We start from the raw sequence: 15,393 nt of genomic DNA, 5'->3' as shown, positions 1-15,393 counted from the left end.
TTTGGCACTTGGGCACTTCTCTCTGTCTCTCCTGAGGAGACAAGACAGTGGGGCATAGATGTAGGCTCTGGAGCCAGACAACAGCGGTGCCAGTCTAGATGCTTCCATTTTCTAACTACATGACCCTGGGCAGGTTACTTCTCTGTACTTCAGTTTCCTTATCTGGAAAATGGGTACAAAAACAGCATCTAACTCACAGCATTGTTATGAGTTCAATAACATAAAAGGCTTAGAATAGTGACTGGGACTTAGTGGATATCCAATGAATGTTAATGTTCTCCCCAACATTCCAAGTTCGATTAGCTGTACCAATACTTTTTTACTATACAATACTTTTTTATGTCAAGGTTTAAACCATTTAGATTCTGTTCTGAAACTATATGAAGTTTTGTACACTTTGCAAATTGCTCACACAGTGAATCTAAAACTTGAAAACCTATAAGTAACATTTATATTATGATCATATTCACTGCAGAATCAGGTAGTATGATTAATTTATGACAGAAAGGGGATATAATACTATTTCACTAAACCTATGTTACTGGACAGAAAAGTTCAAGTATATAGTTTTCATGCCATATTTTAGTTTGCTACATGTTTTGTCCATGACTCCTTCCATAGATTTTTCTTTATCCTTCTGAGGTTTCTCATTGCCTTTTTTCTTATAGAAATTAGAAATATGTGTTTTTATTTTATGGTAAGATCATCAAAATTCCTAATTTTCCTGTTAAATGGTCAATTATGGACACATTACTCTATGGACCTGCTGCACAACTGTCATCCTGGCTTGTCTCCATTTTTTCCTCAGATCCTAAGTCGTCTTCTTTGTTGGATTCTTTTTATCTTTGTTGGAGTACATTCTCAAGTAATTTTCCTCAGTAAAATTGTGTGGAAAAGAAATTTTCTGAGTCTCTGTATGTCTAAACATGACATTATTTTACTTTATGCTCTCATTTTTCTCCTCCTACTTCTACACTATGGATTCCACCCCTGCCCTCCAATAAAATGATCTTGATATGTTAACCAGTGATCTCCTAATTGCCAAACCCAATGGACACTTTGAGTTCTACAACTTTCTGTAGAATTTGACATTGTTGATGACGCTCTGATTCTTAAAACTTTCCATTCTCTTGGTTTTTGGGACATGTACATTCTTTGGTCTTTTATTTCTCTTTTTTATTCCCTTTGAAGTTTTTCCTTCTCTTCAAAACCCTTCACAACTGATATTCTTCAATGTGCCATCTCTGTCCACTGATGGTCTTTCTCTACACGGGCTTTCTGAAATAGCTCATCTAGCCCTAGGGCTGCTGCCACCATCTATGTGTTGAAACAGAGCTCTAATTAAAGGTTGCGTAAGAATTTTAAAATTAGTATGTCCAAATCTTAATTCATTATCTTACCTCCATCCAAGGGCTATTTCCACTCTTGTAGTTTTAATTTTGGAGTCACCATCCACCCAAGTCTCCCTATTTAAGAACTACGGAGTCATTCTCAACCTTTCCCTGTTTCATATCTCCCAACCAGTTGCCAAATCTTCTCAAGTCTACATCAGAAATGTCTCTGAAACTTCATCATCTTCTCTACTCTCACAGCTACCTTAATTCAAACCCTCCTTATTTCTCACTTAGATTATGCAAACAGCCTCCTAACTGGTCCCTCTGCCCCCAGCCTCTCCCTCTCCAGGGTTCTGTTTTTAGCTTTTGTATCTGCTTACTCCATAAACTCTCCTGTTCATGATGATTTCAATGATGCCTACCTCACATCCTTGTCTCCAGCCCTGGACACTTCCCAGGCTTCAGATCCACATTTTGTTCTGCCCATAGGATATGTAGACACCCAGAGGAATAACAACCTCACATTTCTGAAATTCAACTCATCTCCTGCCACCAAAAGTCTCCCCCTAAAGTCTGCTTCTCAATTTTCACAAACTTTACCTACATTACCAAAGGGTATAACCCAAAGTTTTCTTAACCCTTTCCTCTTATCACTTTTTGTGATAGTGATAGTCTCGCCAATTCCATCACCTCAATAATCCAGAAATTCATCCCCTCTTTTTCCAACCCCACTGGCACTGCTTAAATCCTGGCCCTAAAATTTCTCAGCCGCATTACTACAACCTCCCCTAGTCAAGTTTCAATCCTCTCTCCCAGAATTCTCCACACTTCTTCCAAAGAATTCTTTTTTCTCTAGTATTTAAAAAAAAAGATGCATAATTTACATACAACAAAACACACATTATAAGTGTACAGTTTGATGGCTTTGAACAGAACCACCACCCCAATCAAGATAGAGTTTTTTTTTTTCCATCGCCCCAGAAAGTTCCCTCGTGACTCTTTGTACTCAAGCCCCTGACACCCAGAGGCAACAGCTATCCTGATTTGCATTACCATAGATTAGTTTTGCCTGTTCTTGAACTAGATATAAATGAAGTCACATGATACAGATTATTTTGTGTCTGGATTCTTTAGCTCAACATAACTAGATCTATGAGATTCATCTAGGTTTTTGCATTTATCAGTAGTTTTCTCCCTTACAATGCTGAGTAGTATCCAATTGTATGGAAATACCACAATTTATTTTTCTATTCACCTGTTGATGGAAAATTGAGTTGTTTCCAGTTTTGGGTCTTATGAAAAAGCTGTCATGAACATTTTTGTATAAGTCTTTTTTGGACATATATTTTCAATCTTAGGTAAATATCTAGGAGTAGAATTGCCAGTTCGTGGGATAGGTGTATGTTTAACTTTATTAAAAACTGTCAGACAGATTTCCAAAGCGGTTATACTATTTTATAATCCCACCAGCCATGTACAAGAGTTCCAGTTGCCAAAAGAAGTCTTTTTAAAATGCAAATCTGTCATAATATTTTTCTACTTAAAACTCATCTCTGGCTCTTTCCAGATATGTTCCAATTCCACAAGAAAAGGCAAGGCCCTCCATTATCTGTGTTCCAATTGTCCAGACTCATCTCTTGCTATTTCTCCACACCCTCCCTTCACTCTAGTCATACCAACCCTCACTCAGTTCGCTCAACTCCTGATGTTCTTTCATATCTTTGTATAAGCCCTTCCCTCTGCCAGAATGCCATTTTCTTTCTCATTTGCATTGCTAATGCCTACTCATCTTTTCAGAAGTGTTTGCTGATTACTTCACACCTGCACCCACATCCCTATGCGTTAATTGCTGCTATTCTGTCCTCCCTTTACAGGGTATGACTCTATTATAATACTCTGCTCAAAGCATTAGAATACATTATTTTGTTCTCGCCTCCTGACTGGCTCCTGCAAGACACTCTCACTCCCTCCCTTCTTTCTACCACTGTTTAAAGATAGCCTACCACCAGATAGACACTATGCTGAGAGCTGTGCATACAGTGATGAGTAAAAACAGTTGTGGTCCCTGCTCCCATAGAGCTTACAGTAGAGTGGAAAAGTCAAGTAATTACCCTCATAAATGCAGAATTAGAAACTGAGTTCAGTGTTCTGAACAAAGGGAGTGATGAGTCTACAAATAAGTAAAAGAGGAATCTGTCCTAAATGGGGTAAAGGAGAGAGCATGGAAGGTTTCCCTGAGGAAATAATACTTGAACTGGGATCTGAAGGAGACATAGGAGTTAATTAGGTGAAATGTGTTCCCTCCTTATGGTGGGAGAGAACTTGGGACTGTTCAAGAAAATGAAATTAAGCTAGTGAAGCTGGAGAACAGAGGATCGGCCCCAAGTGACGGAAGAGAGTTGAGTAAGGGCCAGACCAGAAGTTGCTAAAGATTTGGTCACTATCTTGCTTGAGACAGAGGAGGAGGAGAACCGGTAGTATCATCTCTGCCAATAAGCCTGATGGTGCTCCATTATCCGCCATGGTACCCAGCACACGGTCATGCATAATAGGCATTTGTTGAATTAATAAATTTTAGAAGTGTTCAAGAAGTTTGACAGCTAAGGGAAAGACAGACTATGTGTATCCTGAGTGGGCTTCAGGGTTGAGGGAAAAATGTCTTTAAGAAAAGGCACAATTTGAGTTGAGGGAATAGAGCCACAGAGATCAAGAACTGAAATATGTAAATAGAGCTCTGGCATAGGTAGCAAGTGATGGAACCAAGAATACGAAGATTATTAGTTTTGAAAAAGAAGAATAATTCTTCCTTTGAGGTAAGAGAAAAGGGCAGGAAAATGGGGTAAGCTCTAGAGAAAAAACACAAACTGTTGGGAGAGACATTATTACAGTCACGTGGTTCAGGGGACATTTTCTGAATCTACATGGTGCTATCAGACTTTATCAACTGTGCCATGGATTCTGCCCATAATCATAGCGGGCAGATTTATGGAGTAGTGACCGTGCAACTGGCATGGTGCTGGAAGTTTCCACATAAATTACCCATCTTACTAAATTTTCACAATAATTTTTCAAAGTATATAGTTTTAGGCTCAATTTACAGATATTTTACAATTTACAGAACTTGGTCCAGAGGGGTTAAGAACCTAGCCCAAGTCTACACTGTCAGTGAGAGGCTGACCTAGAATTGGAACCAAAGTCCATCTGACTCTACCACAAGAAGCCAAGGCAACTTGGGAAACCTGGTCATTCGGTGCCCATCTCACAGATGTTTTCCACCAATATGGCTGGAACATCATCTTTAGTGAGCCTAGGCACAGTGCAAAGTGGTACAGGCAGTTTTTGCCTACACAGTAGGTTTAATTTGTATGATGTATCCCCCAGGGTCTCCTATGAGTAAATGAGGAATAAGAAGGCAGCTTGGGAACCTAGAATGTAATACTCTGCAACAGAATACATTATCTTCTTATTGAGATGGGAAGGATCAGAAAGAAACCAACACAAGTGCATCACAGGTCAATCTAACTAAAAGTGAGATTAATGACTTGTCCATAGTCAATGGCGTAGAAGAAGAGTACTGTGGAGACCTACTCTCCTGTGACCTTTTGAGCTCAGTGCACAAATGCCAAGATGGCAATAACTTGGGAGGTAACTAGGGTGATTATGTGTGGAGCAGCCCTTTGAAGAGAAACCTATTCCAACAAGAGAAAAGGAGTCTTTGGAATAATCACCAGTGTCCATGAAAAACTACAAAGCTGTGAAGGCCCTGGTCCAGGACACAGGTGGCCACACCAGCAGAGGACATCAGGTGATGTGGGAATCAGCATCTTCTATAGAGAACAGTACTGCTGGGGTGATCTCATTTACAGGAGGGCAGGAGAGCCAACGGGCAGGTAGTTTTTCTCAGTTTGGAATGGAATTTAATAGACCTTTAGGAATCTTAACAGGAGACATCATTGTGTATCACTGCTGCCACCAGATAGGGTGGCCTCTTGATTATTATCAAACTTCTTTATGCTATCTTAGAGCTCTTATACTTACAAAATGGGGCCTACCTAGTCTGTGCTGTAGTTGACTCATACTGATTTAGCATAATTCCAAGACTCACTTCCAACTTAGCATCTTTTCCAACTTTAGGAGATGTAGTAGACTGAACAGTGTTCCCCACCCCCTTACCCCCAAATTCATGTCCACTCGGAACCTCAGAACATGACTTTATTTAGAAATAGGTCTTTGTAATTAGTTAAGATGGGGTCATACTGGATTAGGGTGGGCTCTAAATCCAACGACAAGTGTCCTTATAACAGACAGAAAAGGAGAAGATATAGAGGAGAAGGCCATGTGAAGACGGAGGCAGAGACTGGAGTGATGCTGCCACAAGCCAAGGAATGCTTAGGGCCACCAGAAGAGGCAAGGAAGGATTCTCCCCTAGAGCCTTTGGAGGGAATGTAGCCATGCTGCCACCTTGATCTTAGACTTTTGGCTTCCAGAACTATGAGAAAATACATGTCTACTGTTATAAGCCATTCAGTTTGTGGTACCTTATTATAGCAGCCCTAGGAAACAAATTCAGGAGCTGAGGTTGTTCTTTGTAAAGGGGCACACTGAGAAGCTCTTCAGCCTCTAGCCACCGCTTAGTTCACCCCCATATATAAGTGCCAAGAAAAAAATGTCTGCTGAATAAATACATTTCCCAGATTTTGAATTAAGGGCAAAGCGTGATGTCCCCTGAGGTAGCATGGAGGGATCAATGATAACGTCAGATAGCATCTGAAAGACTCAAAGGCTTATATCAAAAAGTCTCATCACGTGGCTTTAGCATGGAAAATTTACTAAGTGTCAGGATGTGGCCTCTAGTTTTGTTAATCTCAAGGTTGAGTCAACCTTAGCATGATTAGCTAAATCATGCTAATCAAACTCACAAGAAATAAAAACTAGGTTGCAAATATATTCATCTGTATGTATGCAAGGAAGAGAGAAATCTTCTCTTCCAGTATCCAAAATGCTCATGTTCACTAACAGGGGCCCAGAGTCAGCACATCTGGAAGCTGATCAGTGACTGTAAGTTGTACGGAATCAATGTAAGGAGGCAGGGCACCATCCAGCAAGCAAAGAGGTGGAGACTCCATCCAGGCCACGGAGAAGCCCAGTGACCTTCCCTGTACCACAATGTCTTTGTCTCCAGCACCATGAAGTTCAGACCTGCCAGTTTGTGGCATTCACTGCAACTTTCTGGTTCTCTGGCTTTTCTTCTCTATGTTCTGGCGTCAACTGCCCTATTTCCACCCACACAGCTTTTTTCCAAACAGTGTGTTAAAGAACTTATTACATTTAAACTTGCTAAATTACAGTTATGTTCTGGACTTACCTCCCTAAGATCACAAAGCAGGCCACCTTAACTAAAGTACTGGGTTCTGTCAAATCCATAATTACAACTAGTTTATTCCCATAATAACAATACCATCTGGATTGGTTTCCTGTGGCTGCTGTAACAAATTACCACAAATTTCATGGTTTAACAGAATACAAATTTATTCTTTCACAGTTCTGGAGGCCAAGGGTCCAAAATCAAGGTGTCGGTAGGGCCATGCTCCCCGACAGCTCTGTTCCTTGCCTCTTCCAGCTTCTGGTGTTCCTTGGTTTGTGGCCACATCACTACAATCTCTACCTCCATGGTCACACTGCCACTTCCTCCTCTTTTATGTGTGTCTAATCTGTCTCTGTCTCTCTCTTTTATAAGGACACTTGTGATGGTATTTTCAGCCCACTGATAGTCCAGAACTATGTCCTCATCTCAAGATCCTTAACTTAATCACATCTGCAAAGACCCTTTTTCCAAATAAGGTAATATTCACATGTTCCTGGGATTTGATGTGGATATCTTTAGGGAGCCATCTTGGGGCCTACCACACCACCACTTGTGGATTTTGAGGACTGGGACCTATCTGTCTTGATATATCTTCAGTGTTTTGCACATGAATGAGACTGAATAGATAAATTAAGGCAATTTTATTTCCAAATTCTAAGGCACCTCACTACCACTATATACTATCAACATTCCTCTAAAAGGTAATTCAAAACCTTTATACCACGTGCCTCTCAAGCACAGGCCAACATGAATGGGTTTCAAATGTACGTGATTCAATGTGAATTACCACTGACAACAAAGCCGTCTCTTTAGGCCAACCTAGCAGCATAAATTGTAATCACAATCAGCATCATCTTTGACTATGATATCAAATACATTGCATAATTATCTTTTGACCTACCTATTCAAATCCTTTCTACCTTTTGAGGCCCAGCTAATGCCCCACCTTCCCAGGAACATTCCATGACATTTTCTTACCCTTGACACCTTCTCACGATCCTACCTTCCATTGAGTTCTTCCTGCCCTGCGCATGGGACTCATTTCTGCCTAGGACTTGGTAAACTCTTCCTGAGTAGGGTTTTCTTTCTCAAATAAGACTCAATGCATATAATATAGTAGATTGCTGGAATTTTGTTACATAATTGTTGGTTGATGAATGTAAGGGAAACTATGATTGTTAAAGTACAGATCAGAGTCCAGACCAAAACAAGACTGTGCTCTGTTCTGAGGCAGGAAAGAACACCTGCTTGCTTGGAGGGTGCAAGAGAAGAGCAAATATTCATTCTGTGTCAAGTGATTTAAAAAATTAGATGAGGATGAGATGTTTACCGTTTGGCTAGAAGGGAAATTTCTCTTGTATAACTAGTAACTGGTAAGACAGTCAGGAAATGAGGTGATTTTCTATCAAGAAATAAGGCACGGATTTTTCATGAAGGAAAGTTAGAGAGTCCCAAAAGTCTTCTTCTCCTCACTGACAGAATTTGGTGAAGAATCTGTGTAGACAAAATATAACCTCAATTTTAAAATGTACGTGAATAAATGAGAAAAGAACCGTAACAATCAAAAAACTCAGATCTGACATTCCTATACACCTCAAATCTCAGACTCCTAACCTGTTCTGAGGATAAGGGCTGTGGTGTGACTCATTTTTGGTCACCTTCAGTTCCTAGAAGAGTGTGAGGCACATAGAAAGTCTTTGATAAATGTCAGCTGAATTAATCAAGCAATAAAATGAAGGAAAACTGCCTGATTCAGGAGTCCCTAACATTATCAGTTAGACATAGACCCTGGCAACTGGAGCCGCATCTCAAATACAAGCCATGACCTTCATGTTGCTAAATATAATGCTCCACCTCCTAGCTGCATTAGACACAACTGATAATTCATTCCTCATTCTTGAAACACTTTGTTCTCTCGGCCTACAGGAGACCACACCATCTGATTTTTCTCTCCCCTCGTTGGATGTTCCTTCTCAGTTTCCTTCCTGGGTCCTCCTCCTCCTCTTGACCTCTAAATGTTGACATGCCCCAGGGCTCATTACTCAGACCTCTTATCTTATCTATCTGTCCTCTCTGCCAGGGCCTACATGAGCTCATTCAATGTGAGGGCTTAAAATATCATCCACACATGCTGTATCCAAAATTTCTGTCTCTGGCCCCATCCTTTCCCCTGAACTCCAGACTTGCATATCCATCTGCCTACTTGACATCATCAATTACACATCTATTAGATATAAATCTTAACATGATTGAAACAGAACTCTTCATTTTCCCTCAGCTAAAATCTAATCCTCATCCATCTCCACCTCAGGAAATGGCAATTTCATCCTTTCAGTTGCTCAGGCCAAAAACTTTGAAGTCAATCTTGACTCTTTTCTTTTTCTCCCACCCCACATCCAATCTATCAGCAAATCCTATCAGCTGTACCTTCGAAATATATCCAGAATCCAACCACTTGCCCCACTTCCACTGAGAGCCCTCTGATCCAGGCCAGCCTCATCTCTCACCTGGGTGACTGAAAGAGACTCCTCACTGCTCTCTGGTTTCCTCTCCTACCTGCTGCAGTCTATCTCTATACAGCAGCCAAGTGAAACTTCTAAAACAAACTAAATCATGTCATTCCTCTGTCCTCAACTATCCAAAGGTATCCCAGTAAATTTTAAATGAAATCCAAGTCTTCACTATGGTATACAAAGACTCTCCAAGCTATCTCCCTTTCCAGTTTTATTTCCTATTCCCTTAATCACAGCACTCTCGTTACACAGGCTTCCTTGCTGTCCTCAGCAAGTTATTAAACTGAAAATACAATACTTTAAAATATAAAGAAGAAATTTGTGACATTAAAAACACAAAATGCGTATGGAGGGTATGGAGCTGTAAAGGAGCAGAGTTTTTGTGTTCAATGGGTAGAGAATTTCAGATTTGCAAGATGAATAGTACTGGACATGGATGGTGGTGATGGCTGCACAACAATGTGAATGTACTTAATGTCACTGAACTGTACACTTAAAAGTGGTTAAAATGGTAAATTTTATGTTACATGTATTTACTATAATTAAAAATAATAATTAAAATATCATTTATATATGCATAACATAGACTTGTTATGTTATCCTTTTAGACTAAAGGATAGGCACAAAAGGTTAGTAATAATTATCTATAGGTAGTAGAATTACAGACGACTTTTTTTCTTACTGCAAAAAAGTACTTCCAATTTATATATTACTTATGTGTGATTTTTAATGTATTACTTACATAATAAAAATATAGAAAAAGCTATGTATAAAATCTATACCTAGTATGGGCTTCATTATGACCAGAAGGACCTTTTCCTTTGTCTCAAACTCTCCATGATTTAACTCCTGCCTAGGTAGCAAACAGAATCTTCTGTTGGGATTTCCAATGGTATCAGCGGCCAGTCCCTTCCCAGGAGGACTCTTGGGTGCATCTTGGACCCTTCCCATCTAGGACCTCCCAGGAGCCTATGTGGCCCATGATACATCATCTTATGCAAATGTTAGTTTTTAGAAATTAGATTCTAAGATTGCACAATGATGGAAAAGTTAATCAAAATTAAACTTTTCTGTCTTTCTTTTTAGTTTGTTGGCTCTAATAACAATAATATTAACTAATACTTGCTACGTGCCAGGCCCTGTTCTAATTATTTTCCACTTTTTAATCATTTAATGTTTTGACAGCAGCCTGGAGGGAGAAAGATGCCATTATCATCACTCCTATTTTACAAATGGGGAGCTGAACACAAAGCCAAAAGCTTGAAAGTGGAGGAGCTGGGACTGGAACGCAGCCTGACCGGTTCCAGAAGATGGCACCAATGAGCAAGCTATAGACTCAGTCTGATCCTTTGTGATCCACCCTGAGAGGCAACTGTAGCTCAGAGAGGTCAGGTGACTTGAGCAAAGATACACAGCTGGTGCGTGGTACAGTCAGGATTCAAACTCATCCATTTAGATTCAAAGATGGTGCTCATTCCACTGGACTACCTAGCTTAGTCTCCTAAGAAGGATGGATTATCTTTTATTGAGTGTCTGCTCAGTGTCAGGCACTGTGCTATGTGTCTTTATATATCTTGTCTGCAAATTTTTTATCTCCATCTGTTGAGAAGAGTGATCTGTGTCTTCTCTCCTTGACCCTAGACAGATTCTGTGATTCAACCAAGAGTACAGCAGAAGTCACGCTCTAGGACGTCCAGTGCTAGGTCATAAAAGGTCATGTATCTTCTGCCTGGTTCTTTTGAGAGGCTTGCTCTGGAGGAAGCAAAAAGTCTGACTACCCTGAGACTGACATCCTGGAAAGGCCATGTGGAGGCACTTCAGTCAACAGCCCCAGCTGAACTCCCACCACATGGGTGAACCAGCTTGGATGTCTGGCCCAGTTGAGCCTTCAGATGTCTGCAGCAACATCCGACTACAACCACGCAAAAGACCTCTAGGGATGAGCCATCCAACCAGGCCTGTCCCAGATTCCTGACCTACAAAATTATGAGCAAAATAGAATGGTTGCTTTAAACTAAATTTTGGGATAATTTGTTATACAGCAATAATAACTGTAACATCCCATTTGAGAAATATTAGCCCGATTGGGATATTAAAAAGATATGAAAAACAAAATAAAATAAAACTTACACTTAGCATGGTGATAGTATTTAAGTACATACAAAATCTGGAAATTAAGCATATGTGTCACTAGCTATGGGCCACAAACTTCCCATTGAGTGTCATCAATTTTAACAAACACATCTCCTCAGGAACTGGACAAGAGGCCTTTAATCTAAATATAGGAGCATTCAGGTTTTCAAATGCAGACTCGGTTAAAAATGTGGATGCTACCTGTCTGACACAGGCCAATCACGCTACAGATGAACAAGCTTTCACAAAAACTCTGAATATCTCTAAACTGTGTCATTTGATAATGCAGTATCTTTTGACACAGACCAAGCTACAGAGCCGCCTACAGTGTATAATTAAGGGTTTCAGATGTACTAAGGTTTTCTCCTGCCAAATGCCATTCATCTATGCTTGACTCTTCCAACAAATGTAACCAAAGTACAATTTGTAAAGCAAGCTCACTGTGTGAATTATTTTGTCCTGCTGGTTTAAGGCACTGCACGGTTCAGAGTAGAGAAATTATTCCAGGATCCCTAAACCACAAAGCCCAATCCCATCACTTGACAGGGAAGGATGCCAGGACCCAGAAGAGTAAAACAACTTGTCGAAAGTTACACTCCTAGTTTGTGGAACAGTTACGGCTGAACTCCAGGAATCCTGATGCCTTAGTCTGATGCTTCTTTTCAAAACTTGGAATAATATCTTTGGAAAAAGAGAGGAACAATTAATAGTCTGTGGTTATAAATAAAAATAACTTCATTTCTCTATAACCTTTGTCTTCAAACAGGTTCCATAGCTTTCAGGTTACTCACACTTTCAAGAACCACCTCATTTCAGCAATTGAGACTAATTTTCAGGCATTTAAAAAAACTTGTCTACTCTAACTCAAGTCTCCAATCTCACATCCAGCTCAAAGCTCCTCTCCTCTTCTGATTTAGACTGACCCACAGCTCAAGGTTTTGCAATGGGGTAGAGGACAAAATCAGCTTTCTCTTCTCCTCCCCTTCCTCCACTGCTTCTGGCATCCCAGCGTCAGTGGTGGGCCAGAGCAGGGGTGGGGTGCAAGGGACTGGAATAAAAGGGCTAAAGTCTTCACACTTGGTGGTTTACAGATTTCCCTTGGCTGATGTCATTCTCTGGGTTGGTGTCCAAATGCTAAATGTTCTGTGAGATGCAGCTATGGCTTCTCAAGAGGCCTTATGGGAACCTCCATAGGATCTGAGTCAGGAGCACCAAACTGAGAGGTGCTCTGGTCACATTCTCCTTTGGCTGTGAGGAAACAATCCTCCCCCTGTCCCCATCAGGAGAGGTAGGGACAAACCACTGTACTCTCTCTCATACTCTACCCAGTGAATCAATCCTCACTGAATGTCTAGTCTTTTCTTCACACAGGCTACATAGGTGGGTGATGGTGGCAAAACAGGTTCAACCACCTTTGTATAAACCTTGCGGGGTTGGGCCTGGCTATCTCCCTTTAGAAGGTAAGGATACTTACCACCTAGCATCTTCACAAAATAACCCATTCAACATCCTGTTACAGGAGTCCTGAATGTTGTTTGCATGGAGGAGCTACTTCTGACTTTTGGAAAGCCTTGAAATTATACAAAGCAGCAGTAGCTGCTGGGAAGATCCTGGGAAGAGAAAGGGATCTATCCATGGACTGCTGAGAAAAGGAGGGGCTGCCTCCAAAGACAAATGCTTTCACCCTATGGAATGTCAAGAATTCTGACAAAAAGTCTCTGAGGGGAGCTACTTCCTTGGGACAAACTAGACTGAGTGTGTCAGGATAGACAAAATCCCAGCTCTGCCCTTCACCTACTTTGTGGCACTGACTGAGCCCTTTCCTTCTTCTGGGTTCCAGGTTCCCTATTTGTTAAAGGGGGGGATGGTGAACATTCACCATTTTTGGCTGCCTAGCATTGGAATACCCTCTCTATTTGGAGGAATCCCAAGATGGGTGGTGGGCAAGCTCCCTCTTCCCCATCATGGAAACCCAAGAGGGGACCATATATTCTCTCTCCCTATCTCTTCCCTGTAGCTACAGCATGGAAATGTGACCTGGACTAAGCCAAGGACTTTGGATCCTTAATAAGAATGCAAATGTCTAGCTGTAGTGGAATGAGATGTCTAGGGATATGACAGTGAATGTTGACTCGGAGCAGTTAGCCCAGAGCAGTAAAGGAGTTCCTAGTGCCCAGGGTTCTCTAGCTGACAACTCTGCATATTTTCTGAGCCTGGCTCTTCAGTCCCCTATGATTCTGCAGAAATGTCATGTTCTTCTGTCATAGTTATTTTAGCTTGGCTCACAGAAGTCATTTCAGTCCCTTTATCCCCTGTCGCCTTTGGTTCTAGAGGCTAGAAAGAAAACTATTTGAATTCCCAGACTCCTTTACCTTAAGAAGTGGTTTTGAGGAGTGACATCAGCATCATGGTGGAGTGAGGTCTCTCAGAAATCTTTCCCCTCCAACATACAACAAAAAAAATCCATAATCCAACAGAGGACATGCAAACACAACACAAAAAACGTTGGAGAGACCCACGCAGCCATATGACAGAGAGACGGAAGCCCCCCTCAAAGGAGGTGGAATGGGCTAAGAGAAATCTTCGTCCCCTCCCCTTAAAGACTGCAATCCAGGATGTGGGAGGCCTCCAAGGAGGAAGGTATGGGGGAGGGGACATTCATTCATGGGAACATCAAGGACTCCCAAGGGCCCTTGCAGCCTAGAGGGAAGCCCTCTACAGGGAGGAAAGCTTTCGTGGGGGGTGACCTTATCAAGCCAACACCCCAACAGAGCAGAGGGACAAAACCCTGAGAACATGCAGGAGACAGCGCCCTTCCCCCAACCCACTCGGTGTGCCTCCAGCCCCTGGGATTTGGGCTGAAAGCAGAGGGCTCAGAATATGGGTCTCTTGAGCCCCTTCCAGTGGTGAAAATCAGTAAATGCGACCAAATAATGCCAGGGTGCAAAAGAACAGAACTCCTTCTAGCAATATCAAACACTATATTAGATTTCCAGGCCAGAGAGAAAATGAAAAGTACCCAAAAATCAGTCCTGAGGATGCAGAAATATGTAACCTAAATGACAAAGAATTCAAAGCAGCTATCATCAAAAAACTCAATGAGGTAAAAGAGAATGTAGAGAAACAATTCAATGAGTTCAGGAGCTACATCACAAAAGAGATTGAACAATAAAGAAGAATCAATCAGAAATATTAGAGATGAATGACAAAATGGAAGAAATAAAGCAAAATATGGACTCCCTGAATGCTTGAGCAGACACCATAGAGGAGCATATCAGCCTAATCAAAGACAGACATGTTGAAATGCTCCAGATAGAGGAGGAGAGAAAACTAAGACTAAAAAGAAATGAAGAAAGTCTCCAAGAAATATCTGACTCAATGAGGAAATGCAACATAAGAATTATAGGTATTCAAGAAGGAGAAAAGAAGGAGAATGAAGTAGAGAGTTTGTTCAAAAAAATAATAGCAGGGAACTTCCAAAACCTAGGGAAGGAAATCCATGTGGAAGAGGCTGCCAGGTCTCATAAATTTGTAAATGTAAAAGGACCTACTGCAAGGCATATAGTAGTGGAACTGGCAAAACTGAATGACAAAGAAAGAATACTAAGGGTAGCAAGGAAGAAGAAAATAATCTACAAAGGAACCCCGATGAGGTTTTCAGCAGATTTCTCTGCAGAAAGCCTACAGGCTAGGAGAGACTGGAATGCCATATTCAAATCATTGAAGGATAAAAACTTTCAGCCAAGAATACTCTATCCAGTGAAAATATCCTTCAGATATGATGGAGAATTAAAAACTTTCCCAAACAAACATAAGCTAAGGGAGTTCATAGCCACGAGAAACACCCACACAAGAAATCATTGAGAAGGCCCTCACACCAGAAACAGAAACGGGGAAAGCGGTTACAAAGCACAGAGTAAGGAGATAAATAGGTAGACAGAATTAGAGCAGGATAGCAAATACTCAAGTATAGTATTAAAGACAAAGGGAGGAAAGCCAAAAACAAAGATAATCTTGTCATTTTAACCAAGAACTCATAACACAAGAT

General features: G+C 41.0%; 1 protein-coding gene across 11 annotated transcripts in view; it reads right to left on the bottom strand.

Moving 5' to 3' along the window:
• The window catches only part of TMEM266 (transmembrane protein 266), a 134,933-nt gene that overhangs the window by 99,753 nt on the left and 19,787 nt on the right, over window positions 1–15,393 (bottom strand). Inside the window, exon 1 of one of the 11 annotated variants that reach the window (XM_008542408.2) lies at window positions 8,030–8,168. The exons of the other annotated variants lie outside the window; for them this stretch is intronic. The gene's annotated coding sequence lies outside the window, so the exon portion shown is untranslated. Of the gene's footprint in view, window positions 1–8,029; window positions 8,169–15,393 lie in introns of those variants that run through there. 11 annotated transcript variants of the gene reach the window in all.

The sequence above is a fragment of the Equus przewalskii genome, chromosome 1 (genome assembly GCF_037783145.1).
Source record: "Equus przewalskii isolate Varuska chromosome 1, EquPr2, whole genome shotgun sequence".
Lineage (NCBI taxonomy): Eukaryota > Metazoa > Chordata > Mammalia > Perissodactyla > Equidae > Equus > Equus przewalskii.
The sequence above is the reverse complement of the archived record's forward strand: the minus strand, read 5'-3'. Positions and strand labels throughout refer to the sequence as shown.